Source organism: Mytilus edulis, unplaced genomic scaffold (genome assembly GCF_963676685.1).
Source record: "Mytilus edulis unplaced genomic scaffold, xbMytEdul2.2 SCAFFOLD_732, whole genome shotgun sequence".
NCBI lineage: Eukaryota > Metazoa > Mollusca > Bivalvia > Mytilida > Mytilidae > Mytilus > Mytilus edulis.
In genome coordinates this window covers 17,369-32,217 of record NW_027267550.1, presented here as the reverse complement: position 1 = coordinate 32,217, position 14,849 = coordinate 17,369, and the positions used below count along the sequence as shown (strand labels likewise).

The 14,849-nt window shown below is 32.4% G+C and overlaps 1 long non-coding RNA gene across 1 annotated transcript; it reads right to left on the bottom strand.

Moving 5' to 3' along the window:
• Window positions 1-1,179: 1,179 nt before the first annotated feature.
• LOC139505626 (uncharacterized) lies at window positions 1,180-14,742 on the bottom strand. The gene is made up of 5 exons (XR_011659800.1): window positions 14,687-14,742; window positions 3,598-3,746; window positions 2,403-2,620; window positions 1,819-1,963; window positions 1,180-1,284 (listed from the first exon to the last, which is right to left on the bottom strand). It is a non-coding gene; the product is annotated as an uncharacterized lncRNA (long non-coding RNA).
• Window positions 14,743-14,849: the final 107 nt, after the last annotated feature.

Here is a 14,849-nt window from a genome sequence, read left to right as displayed (position 1 = left end):
CCGCCAACAGCATGAACAGTGGAACTTATTTTAAGACTACTGACGTAGTTGACTACGTATTGACGACAAACAATATTCCTACGACTTTTGCCATTTGGGAAATCTTAACTACTTGTCTTTAGAAATTTTCGGCGATGAAACATTTCATACAATTGTTCTTTGACAGCTTAGCCAAAATCTCAGGGGATAATAAAGTACATAAAGATTCCTAATGTGCCCTACTTCCTATGTGCAACTTCAAAACTTTTGGATAAATCGACGATCATTTAAGGTTTTTCTGATCATATTTTTTGTAACCAAGAATTAAAAGTATGAAAAAACTGTCCAATTAGTTATGAATTACATAACATCCAGCTAGATAATAACAATGGCACATACTTCAGCATTTATTGGGTAGAACACAAATCTAGGGTGCTCGCATAAGGCAGCTTAACTGCCTAAAAAAGCACAGTACTAAAAGATGAAATATATGGGTCAAATGAAATACCTATGTATAATGAATCACAATATCAGAGTAGGCCGGTGTGTTCGAATAGCTATTTGGTTCTTCGTCCAATAAAATTTAAGTATGATGTGTACAATCTGAAGCCCCGCCTATCTTAATTGCTATGCTTGAGCAAACATTGATACAAGCAAAGCAAGCAAGCCAAACAAAGATTTGTCTTGCTAGCATTAATGTAATAGCTGTAAAATAAATAAATAAGTTAAGTGGTTGATTGACCAACCTTTCATATCGTAAAATAAGGAAAACATAAGGTTCAAAGGAAAAGAAGAAGTAAGATAAATAATTCAATAGATATGCAATTAAGGTATGTAGATTTTTTCAGCACAAGTCAGGACAAGGTACAGTTTTGACATGAAAAAACTGCCACTTTATTTGAACTTAAGACAAAGTACCCACAAATGCATGAAATTGCAAAATTTAACATAAAAAGCAATGGGCTATGAATAAGTGGTTTTATACCTGAAGGAGGTGCAACCCAACACCACAAAAACCATCTACATTGTTTAAAATTAAATGTTAACCTGAATGTCTTTTGTTTTTTTAGGCTAAATGTTGTTTGTCATATCAAAATATTCCTCCCTTAAAATATCAAACTTTTTTCTATTTTGATTACAATAAAGGTAGTGCAAGGACATTTCATTACTTTTATATTTCAATGTCATTGATTGTCATTATACCTTGATAACTTTGATCACTGTGTCACAAATCAAAGCCATAAATCCTGGATCAGTTCTACAATGGTTAACTAATGCTGACCTTGATAAATGTACTCCACTTTTCTGTGGAAAGAAAATAATAATTATGTCTATAATGGAAAGATCCGTTAAGATATGAGCCATAGAAGTGATTAGAACTAAAAGTACTGCACGTTTTCTTCAAATGATACTCCTGTTCCTGCCGAAAATACTTTTGTTTTTAATATACAGATCTTCATATGATATACAACTTAGTTTTGTGTAGAGAATTATTAATATCTGGTGGACATGTAAGAAGCACTTGTGTTTGTTCTATTACCTCCCCTTATTTTTGGAGTATATTTTTGTTACATATCATACTTGTGTTCGTCTCTTTTGTGTTCTGTTGGCATAATGACATTGTAAAGGCAACAGGAAAGTATTGACGGTCAAAATAACAAGCGTCAAATTACTGTTCACCTGCTACTTTATCATAAAGAGATGAAACAAACTCATACAATGTTTTCTTCCAAGAATTTAGAAATTTGTAAAATAGTAAACGAAAAGCCATTCTAGTATTTTTATGTATTGATATCTCCACTAACATTATAATGAATTTACATTTAATCAAAATCCTACCTGAATCTCTTCCAGCCAATCCCATTTGGTAGCTAGCTTTGAATTCAGTTTGAGAAGTTGAACCACACGTACAAATATTTTACTCTCGCTGTACGGTAACATACATAACATCAAACTGTCTACATTGTACTGGTGAATATGGTACCTGATTACAATAAAAAGAGAAACAACATCAAACTATTTACATTGTATATGATTTCTGTTTGCAGAAACAACAAAAAGTTATGTTATAGAATAGAGAATGGAAGCAGGGAATATGCTTCAGACAACAAACGGGCCAACAAGCAAAGAAATAGCCCAAGCCCAAGGCCACCAAGTCTGCACCAGGAAGTGGGCTTCAGCTGGACCTTTAACATTAATGTGTACTAGTTCAGAGAAATGGATGCCACACTAAACAGTTTTGACAATTTTAAAATATTCATACTGATTAAATGAAAATGATGTAATGTACAAATGTAATGTAGCTAACTTTTCTAAACAATGTTTTCAACCACACTAAATGGAAAATGTATCAAATATTTGTGTTTTTCTTTAATTCTGAATTTAAAAAAAGTTTAAATCCATTATTAATTAAGAAATAATACCTGTATATTAGCCATTCTAATGCTTTATGCGCTGGCTTGAGAAGACAGTATGGAGATAAACGATACAGAAATCTATCGATTGTTTCGTCAAGCTTGTCATTGACTTCCTTAGTCTGTACACTTCTTTCAAAACCTTAACGCGGAGTTGGCGAACAGATTTTCCTCAAATTCTTCAAAACTCTCATCAATAGTTTCTAATTCTTCAAGTCCATTAGTTCCTATAAATAAATAATTTTACCTGATATAGATGAATAAATAAACAGATGTGGGGTGAACATCAATTAGACAGGGACCCAGTATAAATATAACCAAGACATCTAGAGGGCAAAATTTCATCTTCCGCAATAGACTGAATAGAGAGGTGTAAACACAATAATATGTCAAGCTCCAATTTATTCTAAGCTAAAAGCAGATGTGTCTAAATCAAACGGAAACTTTCAAAGATCTGTTGTTAAAATCAAATTCTACAAATAACAATTTACTTGAGACCTTCATTAATGAGGTTCCTGATTTTTGTTCAATTATAAGAATATGTAGCAGAGTTAATGTTATCTGGTTATATTTCCAATTGTATAGTTACATGTAGTTCTATCAGAATTTGTCCTAAAGAAACAGCTCTTACCACCCAAAATTTGGATTCAAATATTTTATTTTGTCATTTGGTAAAAACTATTGGAAACGTTTTTTAAAATAGATCTGTGAAATCTTGGTAAGTCTTGATCAAATATGAATTATAGGCAAAAATTGTTACTCTGGTGCAGTTCCTTCAGTTTATCTTGGTTATTTTCTGAGGTTTTGTCTTCTCAATCTTATCTGTATAGTGTATCTGTTCTACTAAAGATGCTTACTGTTACTCCAAATAAAATTAATTGCCAGTCTGAACCTATGATAATGTTTTGTAAAAGTGACAACTTTGATATAATCATAATTGGTTACATACAAATTGTGACTTTGATCATGTTGATGGAGAGCTGTCTCATTGGCACTCATACCACATCGTATATCTAATAAATTCACTATCACTAGTTTCATTATTTTTATCTTTACCCTCATGCAATTACCAAATGGATTTTCTTATCATTTTATAAAAATATTCATAAATCTATATTTTCATAACACTTCTTACCAAAGATTAATGGAAAACATGCACTTTCCTTATTCCTAATAGATGTTAAAAGGCAATGCATATATATACCTAGACCAAAAAACGTTTCTTTGTCTAGCCCAGCAGCTTCTTTTGGATCAAATAACAATGATTTCTTTCTTTATCTTCACCAAACACAGTCTGTGTATGTGGTACAGCAAGCCTTTCTAATTGCTTTGCTAAAGATGTCATCTTCAAGGCTAGAAATATTACAACACATAAAAGTCTAAATACATACATCTTCCTTAAATAGACTTACTGTAGGGTATACATTTTTAAGCAGCTTTTTTTTGTCAAAATTTTAAAACACAATGTAGTCACCTTCCTGATAAATGTGCAGGTTTTATTGAATTGTGTTTAAGATTTTACAATGTATGTTGCAAAAAGAGAGGTTTTAGAGCATGAAAACTGGTTTAATGGCACATAATTTGTGATATATCTGAATGTGTGCTGTTTGTCAATCCTTTGAAAAAGTAAAATGATTTATCAAATCATGCAGTAGTTTAAAATTTTAAAATTGGTGAAATACAAAATTGGAAATCTTATGCTTATTAATACAGTCTACTTTTCTGTCGATCTATTAATTCTGCATGAGGGTCCCTTCATGAGGAATAACGGTAAAAGTTCTTACCATATGACGTTAACGGTAATCTTTGGTGTATGACGATAAAATGTACACTTTCTTTAGATGATAAAAACATCGACTGATTTTGACAAATCACTGTAAAATTTTAACCAATTTGACAATAACAGTAGCCGAAATGACTGTTTGACGTCTGACGTTAAGGGCATTATTACCATCCTGCATGATTGGGTAGTTTTGACAACTTGTAATAATTTTGTAAATTTGTTTATCACAGAAATAATTATTTAAAACTGAGTTGAGAATCTCCTAAAATGATGTATACCTGAAATTCCTGGATTCTTATATTCTGGGACTACTGGTAGTCCAAATAATTAAGTCTTTCCACTTTTCTGTGGAAAGACTTATTGTTTTTGTTCTGATTATTATTATTATTATTAGGTCTTTCCACTTTTCTGTGGAAAGTCCTATTGTATTTGTTCTGATTATTAAGTCTTTCCACTTTTCTGTGGAAAGACTTATTGTATTTGTTCTGATTATTAGGTCTTTCCACTTTTCTGTGAAAGACCTATTGTTTTTCTTCTGATTATTTTTTTTTTTTTTTCTTCCGCCTAATTTTGTTCTTGCGATAAACATTTGTTTCGCAATATGTCGCTTAGATATTTGGTATATGATATCGAACAGTTTATGCGCTTTTGAAATTTACCCTGCGTAAACGAATACTTTTCTTTGTAGGAGTTATCTCCCCAAACACTGTTTTCCTTGTTAGCGCATCTCCTTCGCAACCGTAAAAGATTATGACAAATTTATTTTACAAAATTGCTCGTTATATCCTTCGCATGATTTGTCCTATTTTGACCGAAGCGATATGACCGCTCCATATGAGAGTTATTTCCCCTTATGCATCTGATATGAATGATATGAATTTCTATCTTATAAATCATAAGTGATAGAGACCTAGGATCTTTTGATTTGAGGTCCTTGGTCCCAAAAAATGAAAATTAGGTCAAGGTCAAAGGTCAAGGTCATATTCTAATATTTGAATTTGGCTTATTTTCACTTATATCCAAAGACTGTATAAGATATCAACAAATTATTTTTACTAAATTGTTAGTTGCGACATGTCGTAAGATGTAAATTTTGATTGCAAGCGTACGTTGAATGTAAAAGGGAGTTTTCTCCCCTCTTGTATTTAAAAATACGCGTTTGGTGATATAACTCATTAACTAAATATAATAAAGACCTATGGTCTTTTGATTTGAGGTCCTTGGTTTATGACCTTGAAATTGATCTCAAGGTCATAGCTTAATTTGACGTTCTAGATTTTGACCTTTGCTTTTATTCTATATGTATACATGATAAAGATATACAACTTTTAGAAAAAGGTATCAAACCATTTAACCTTGTAAAAAACAACCGGAAGTGACCTTTTGTAAACCGGAAATAGCTATTTTTTGTACTTTATTAATATAAAAGTATATAGAACCAGATATTTTTGGAATCAGTGTCAAGTAAATATTCAAATATAATCGAAAGTAACATTTTTCAAACCGGAAGTAACAAATTATCTCCCTTATTTAAAAAAAATGTATGGAAACAATATATTTTTGGAATCAGCTTACTAGGAGCTATCATTTGACGATTGAAATGACATTTCAAACTTAGTTTCACAACTTTTCATATCAAAATACATTGTTTTGATGGAAAGACCTTCAATTGTTCTCTGAACAATTGGTTTTTAATTATTATTATTTTTTTTTTCCGCCACATTCTGAAATTTTTGTTTCGCAATATGTCGCTTAGATATTTTGTATATTGTATCGTATAGTTTATACGGTTTTAAATCTCACCCTGCTAAGACGAACAATTTTCTTTGTAAGAGTTATCTCCCTATTCACTGTTTATCATTTGTGTGCATCTCCTTCGTAACAAAAAAGGATATCGACAAAATTCTTTTTCTTAATTGTTCGTTACATCCTTAGGAATTTTTGGCTAATTTGGATCGAAGCGATTTGATGAAATTTTATAGGAGTTATATACCTTTAAACAATAAATTTGTCGGAATGTTTTTTTAACTTATAAATCATTAACCGTACAACCCTGGAATGTTTTTATATGAGTCCCCTAGGTACTAACTTAGAAAATGAGGTCAAGGTCAAAGGTCAAGGTCAAGTTCTCAATTGTGACTTTTGCTTGTTTTCGCATTTTCTCTGACACTTTGAAAGATACATATAAAAGAACAAGTGCAAAATGTCTGCTTTATTGTAATGAAGATATGCTATATTTAGACTTATACAATTTAATGGCATCTTATAGGAGTTGGTGCCCCTTAAAGGTCTTGATATGAGGTTATTTCATTATAACTTCAACTAAGTTCATTCTAAAGGCATTTGACCTTGTACAAAAGGTTAGGTGACAAATGACCTTGAAAAATGACTACCGGAAGTGACCTTGAGAAAACCGGTAGTAGCCTTTTTCGCAATTTTCTCATATCAAAATACTCAGAATCCATGAATTTCGTCATATAGATACATAAACTGATTACTGAAGACTAAAAATGACTTCCAACAAACGGAAGTGGCCAATTATCTCCCATTCTACATACAAAAGTATATAGAAACTATTTATTTTTGGAATCAGTGTGAAAGAAGCTTTCATATGAGACCGGAAGTGACATTCATTTCACCGAAAATAGCATATTACCTCCCTTATATCACTCAAAAATATAATTAAACCATTATTTATCGCATCAGAATGAATCTCCTTATCAAAATTTCTTTGATGTGGAAAGACTTTCAATTGTTCTCTGAACAATTGGTTTTTAATTATTATTATTATTATTATTTTTTTTTTTTTTTTCTTCCGCAAAATTTTTTTCTTGCGATAAATGTTTGTTTCGCAATATGTCGCTTAGATATTTCTCATATGGTATCGTATAGTTTATGCGCTTTTAAATTTCACCCTGCTAAGCCGAACCATTTTCTTTGTGAGAGTGATCTCCCTATTCACTGTTTATCATGTGTGTGCATCTCCTTCGTAACAAAAAAAGATAGCGCCAAAATTCTTTTCACAAATTGTTCGTTACATCCTCAGTAATTTTTGGCGTATTTGGATCGAAGCGATTCGATGAAATTTTATAGGAGTTATCTACCTTTACGGAATAAATTTGTCGCTATATTTTTTTAACTCATAAACCGTTAACCGTATAACCCTGGAATGTTTTTATTTGAGTCCCCTGATTCCTAACTAAGAAAATTAGGTCAAGGTCAAAGGTCAAGGTCATATTTTAGATTTTCATATGTCTTTGATTTCCCTATAATTCTTGAATGGTTATAGATACAGAAAATTTAAGCAGTGAAAAATGTTGAGTACTTCAAGGGGCAACTTTGTTACTTTATGATTGTATTGGTTTTACCATTATGTAAGGGACATAACCCCCATTGATGGTTTATAAAAAGCCATTATTAGGCAAAACTCTTAAACAAAAGGTCCTTGACCCATAGGGTCTTTTGCAATGACATTGTGAAGCAATGACCTTGACAAAGGTCACAAGGTCAAAGGTCAAGGTCATGTACATATGTGATTTGGGGCACTACTTGAAGAATATAATGTGTGTTTGCCAACCAACCAATCAATCAATCAATCATGATCATGATCAATCAACCAATAATGATCATGATCATGATCAATCAATCAATCATGTTTCCGTCTCATGTGTTTATTATAGGGTTCAAGATATTCTTTGTTTCTTTTTCGCTGTTTCAATTGACCCTATCCATCGTGTTTAACCAACCAACCAACCAACCAACCAACCAACCAACTAATCAATCAATCAATCAATCAATCAACCAATCAATCAATCAATCAATCAATCATGATCATGATCAACCAATCATGTTTCCGTCTCATGTGTTTAATATAGGGTCCAAGATCTTCTTTGTGTCTTATTCCGTGTTTCAATTGACCCTATCCATCGTGTTTAACCAACCAACCAACTCACCAACTAATCAATCAACTAATCAATTAATCAATCAATCAATCAATCAATCAATCAATCTGTATGACTGTTTATTCATGAGTTTATTGAAGGAGCAAACTCTTATTTATTCAAGAAAAAATGAAATTTAATATTGTTCTTACGTCACTTCTGAAAAAAAAATCCACATGTTCTCTGAAACTACAAGTACAATCGACCTCAAAATTTGCAGTCAGCAGGGCATACATGTACTAAAAGTTTATAAAAAAACTTGGTGCAGATATCTTTCCCAGCTTTTCCTAGAGAAAAGAAATGGCAATGCCGTAAAAATCGCTTGCTAGGTCCGTAAATCTCAGTAAAAACCTACAATAAAATGTCCGCTCTGAGATTGAAATACTAATCTGTGTTACAAACAGGTGCTGAAAAATGTACATTATCAGAAAATAATCAATAAATGTGTTTTAAAGTTACACCGGATCAATTAAATCCAAAACATGCACTGCTTGTGAACTGTCATCAAAATGTCAATTTCCTACAATGACAAAAGAAATTACATTGTGTGCGTTCCATCTCTAAACATGTTGTCTGTTTAACGTCCCGACCTAAAGAGAAATAAAAAGACTAAGTTTTCGTTATTATAAACCCAAGTCACGTGATGTCTCCTAAATCTGGCGCGCGCGCTGTACCTAAAATAAAATAAAAACTTTCCAAACTAAACATGAAACTTCTCCGGTAACAATAATATAGACCCCATACAGAAACAAACAAACAAACAAACAATCAAACAAACAAACAAACAACCCCCCCCCCACCCCAATTCAATTAATTTTAAAGGGGGGAAAGACCGCCTACAATTGCTTTTTTAAAGCAATTGATTTATATTGTAAAAAACCTTTTTAACCATTCTGTTCCGTTAATAAAAAAAAAAAAAAAAAATTCCCGAGACCCCCTTTTGTCCCCCCCCTTTTTTTTTTTAACCCTCCACTTACAACTGCATGTAGGTTGTGTGCTATCTATTCTATCAACGTAAAACGAACGACAACTCCAGTTTTTTCCATATTATTAGGTCTTTCCACTTTTCTGTGGAAAGTCCTATTGTATTTGTTCTGATTATTATTATTAAGTCTTTTCACTTTTTTGTGAAAAGACTTATTGTATTTCTTCTGATTATTATTATTATTTTTTTTTTCCGCCACATTCTGAAATTTTTGTTTCGCAATATGTCGCTTAGATATTTTGTATATTGTATTGTATAGTTTATACGGTTTTAAATCTCACCCTGTGAAGACGAACAATTTTCTTTGTAAGAGTTATCTCCCTATTTACTGTTTATCATTTGTGTGCATCTCCGTCGTAACAAAAAAAGATATCGACAAAATTCCTTTTACAAATTGTTCGTTACATCCTTAGGAATTTTTGGCTAATTTGGATCGAAGCGATTTGATGAAATTTTATAGGAGTTATCTACCTTTACAAAATAAATTTGTCGGAATGTATTTTTAACTTATAAACCATTAACCGTACAACCCTGGAATGTTTTTATATGAGTCCCCTAGGTACTAACTTAGAAAATAAGGTCAAGGTCAAAGGTCAAGGTCAAGTTCTCAATTGTGACTTTTGCTTGTTTTTGCATTTTCTCTGACACTTTGAAAGATACATATAAAAGAACAAGTGCAAAATGTCTGCTTTATTGAAATGAAGATATGCTACATTTAGACTTATACAATATAATGGCATCTTATAGGAGTTGGTGCCCCTGAAATGTCTTGATATGAGGTTATTTCATTATAACTTCAACTAAGTTCATTATAAAGGCATTTGACCTTGTACAAAAGGTTAGGTGACAAATGACCTTGAAAAATGACTACCGGAAGTGACCTTGAGAAAACCGGAAGTAGCCTTTTTTGCAATTTTCTCATATCAAAATACTCAGAATCCTTGTATTTTGTCATATAGATACATAAACTCATTACTGAAGACTAAAAATGACTTCCAACAAACCGGAAGTGGCCAATTATCTCCCCTTCTACATACAAAAGTATATAGAAACTATATATTTTTGGAATCAGTGTGAAAGAAGCTTTCATATGAGTGGAAGTGACATTCATTTCACCGGAAGTAGAATAGTATCTCTCTTATATCACTCAAAAATATAATCAAACCATTCATTTATCGCATCAGTATGAAGAATCTATCTTATCAAAATTTCTTTGATGTGGAAAGACTTTCAATTGTTCTCTGAACAATTGGTTTTTAATTATTATTATTATTATTTTTTTTTTTTTCTTCCGCCAAATTTTTTTCTTGCGATAAATGTTTGTTTCGCAATATGTCGCTTAGATATTTCTCATATGGTATCGTATAGTTTATGCGCTTTTAAATTTCACCCTGCTAAGGCGAACCATTTTCTATGTAAGAGTTATCTCCCATTTCACTGTTTATCCTCTGTGTGCATCTCCTCCGTAACAAAAAAAGATAGCGACAAAATTCTTTTTACAACTTGTTTGTTACATCCTCAGTAATTTTTGGCGTATTTGGATCGAAGCGATTCGATGAAATTTTATAGGAGTTATCTACCTTTACAAAATAAATTTGTCGGTAAGTTTATTTAACTCATAAACAGTTAACCGTATAACCCTGGAATGTTTTTATTTGAGTCCCCTAGGTCCTAACTTAGAAAATGAGGTCAAGGTCAAAGGTCAAGGTCAAGTTCTCAATTGTGACTTTTGCTTGTTTTTGCATTTTCTCCGACACTTTGAGAGATACATATAAAAGAACAAGTTCAAAATATCAGCTTTATTGTAATGAAGATATGCTACATTTAGTCTTATACAATTAAATGGCATCTTATAGGAGTTGGTGCCCCTGAAATGTCTTGATATGAAGTTATTTGATTATAACTTCAATTAAGTTCATTATAAAGACATTTGACCTTATACAAAAAGTTAAGTGACAAATGACCTTGAAAAATGACTACCGGAAGTGACCTTTAGGAAACCAGAAGTAGCTATTTTTGCAATTTTTTCACATAAAAGTACTCAGAATCCATATTATTTGTCATATAGATACATGAACAGATTACTGAAGACTAAAAATAACTTCCAACAAACCGGAAGTGGCCAATTATCTCCCATTCTACATACAAAAGTATAGAGAAACTATATTTTTGGAATCAGTGTGAAAGAAGCTATCATATGAGACCGGATGTGACATTCATTTCACCGGAAGTAGCATATTATTTCCCTTATATCACTCAAAAAGATAATTAAACCATCATTTTTCGCATCAGTATAAAGAAACTACCTTCTTATCCAAATTACTTTGGTGTGGAAAGACTTTCAATTGTTCTCTGAACAATTGGTTTTTAATTATTATTATTATTTTTTTCTTCCGCCAAATTTTGTTCTTGCGCAAAATGTTTGTTTCGCAATATGTCGCTTAGATATTTCTCATATGGTATCGTATAGTTTATGCGCTTTTAAATTTCACCCTGCTAAGGCGAACCATTTTCTATGTAAGAGTTATCTCCCCTTTCACTGTTTATCCTCTGTGTGCATCTCCTTCGTAACAAAATAAGAAAGCGACAAAATTCTTTTTCCAAACTGTTCGTTACATCCTCAGAAATTTTTGGCGTATTTGGATCGAAGCGATTTGATGAAATTTTATAGGAGTTATCTACCTTTACGGAATAAATTTGTCGGTATGTTTTTTAAAGTCCTAAACCGTTAACCGTATAACCCTGGAATGTTTTTATTTGAGTCCCCTGGGTCCTAACTTAGAAAATTAGGTCAAGGTCAAAGGTCAAGGTCATATTTTAGATTTTTATAAGTTTTTCATTTCCCTATAATTCTTGAACGGTTATAGATACAAAAAAATTAAGCAGTGAAAAATGCTTGGTACTTTAAGGGGCAACTTTTTTACATTATGACTATATTGATTTTACCATCATATAAGGGACATTACTCCCATCGATGGTTTTTAAAAAGCCATTTTTAGGCAAAACTCTTAAACAAAAGGTCCTTGACCCATAGGGTCTTTTGCAATGACCTTGTGGAGCAATGACCTTGACGAAGGTCACAAGGTCAAAGGTCAAGGTCATCAAATCATGTGGTTTTGGCACTATTTAAACAGTTTTATGAGTGTTTGAATTTCAACCAACCAACCAACCAACCAACCAATCAATCAATCAATCAATCAATCAATCAATCAATCAATCAATCAATCAATCAATCAATCAATGTTTCCGTTTCATGTGTTTGATACGGGATTCAAGGTTTCTTTTTTTCCGCTTGTTTTAATTGAGCCTATCAAACGTGTTTAACCAACATGTTTAACCAACATGTTTAACCAACGTGTTTAACCAACCAACCAACCAACCAACCAACCAAACAACCAACCAACCAACCAACCAACCAATCAATCAATCAATCAATGCATGTTTCCGTTTCATGTGTTAAATTTGGGATCCAAGATGTTTTTTTTCGCTCGTTTAAATTGAGCCTATCTAACGTGTTTAACCAGCCAACGTGTTTAACCAACGTGTTTAACCAACGTGTTTAACCAACCAACCAACCAACCAATCAATCAATCAATGCATGTTTCCATTTCATGTGTTAAATACGGGATCCAAGATGTTTTTTTTCCGCTTGTTAAAATTGAGCCTATCAAACGTGTTTAAACTACGTGTTTAACCAGCATGTTTAACCAACGTGTTTAATCAACCAACCAACCAACCAATAAATCAATGCATGTTTCCGTTTCATGTGTTAAATACGGGATCCAAGATGGTTTTTTTTCGCTTGTTTAAATTGAGCCTATCAAACGTGTTTAACCAGCCAACGTGTTTAACCAACGTGTTTAACCAACATGTTTAACCAACGTGTTTAACCAACCAACCAACCAATCAACCAATCAATGCATGTTTCCGTTTCATTTGTTAAATACGGGATCCAAGATGTTTTTTTTCGCTTGTTTAAATTGAGCCTTTCCAACGTGTTTAACCAGCCAACGTGTTTAACCAACGTATTCAATCAACATGTTTAACTAACGTGTTTAACCAACCAACCAACCAATCAATCACTTAATGTATGTTTCCGTGTCATGCGTTTAATACGGGATGCAAGGTCTCTTGAGGTTTTTTTCCCTTGTTCTAAGTGACCCTATCAAACGTGTTTAATCAACCAACCAACAAACCAACCAACCAACCAATCAATCAACCAACTAATCAATCAATCAATATGTATGACTGTTTCTTTATGACAGTATATTGAAGGAACAAACTCTCAATTATTCAAGAAAATTTTTATTTTATTATTGTTCTTACGTCTCTTCTGAAAAAAAAATCCACATATTCTCTGAAACTACAAGTCCAATCGACCTGAAAATTTACTGTCAGCAGGGCATACATGTATTGAAGGTTCATAAAAAAACTGGTTGCAGATATCTCTCAAGACTTTTCCTAGAAAAAAGAAATGGCAATGCCGTAAAAATCGCTTGCTAGGTCCGTAAATCTCAGTTAAAACCTACAATAAAATGTCCGCTCCGAGATTGAAATACTAATCTGTGTTACAAACAGGTGCTGAAAAATGGACATTATCAAAAAATAATCATTAAATGTGTTTTAAAGTTACACCGGATCGATTAAATCCAAAACATGCACTGCTGGTGAACTGTGATCAAAATGTCAATTTCCTACAATGACAAAAGAAATTACATTGTGTACATTCCATCTCTAGACATGTTGTCTGTTCAAGGTCCCGACCTAAAAAGAAATTAAAAGACTAAGTTTTTCTTAATATAAACCCGCGTCACGTGATGTCTCCTCAATATTGCGCGCGCGCTGTATCTAAAATAAAAGAAAAACTTTCCAAACTAAACATGAAACTTCTCCGGTAACATAATAATATAGACCCTTTACAAAAACAAACAAACAAACAAATACCCCCCCCCCCCTTTTTTTCCAAATCAATCAATAAAAAAACCCAATTATCCATTCATCAGAGGGGAAAGACTGCCTAACAATTGTTTTCAAAACAATTGCTTTATATTTATGTTTTTTTTTGTTTTGACACCTTCCAGCGGCCGATGTTACTTTGTAAGGCGTCAAAGCAAAACGTATAATAGCCTTTGAAGACGTCATAACTATTTTGACTAGGACTGTTGGGTATTAACCATTATTGATATGATTGTAATTTGTATCTGCATCTTTTTTTTTATATGCTACCAATAGTAAAGGCTTTAGTGACTAAAGGATGTCATTTTAAAGCTCCATGTTTCTGATTTCTTTACATCTTACTTTGCCTTTGGTCCACAAAAACATCTGTGCATCGCATGATTTCAAACTGGTCAAAAAAATTATTGAGTTCATAGCTAGAGGTTTTGGTCCCTTGAGACCTGAATATCTCAACACTGACAAGAATCAAGTCGAGATACAGCTGCACGACTCCCCCTTTTCTGAGTATACTTTATACATTCGTTGTGATTAAAGCAAATGAGTTCGTGAGTATCTCTCAAAATCTTGATTTAAGTCAATATCTCGTTGTTTGTAACTATAATTTTAACAGTAAATGTCCAATACTTACTGTATAGTTGAGTTTACATAGCACGCACGTGTTGTTGTTTTGGTTTAATTAATCGGCAATCTTTTTGTAGCCGAAGTTTCGTATGAAATAGTTTATTATTAAAAGGAGAGTTACTATAATAATGTATATTCCAATTTATTATCATAAAAGTGTATAATTATTT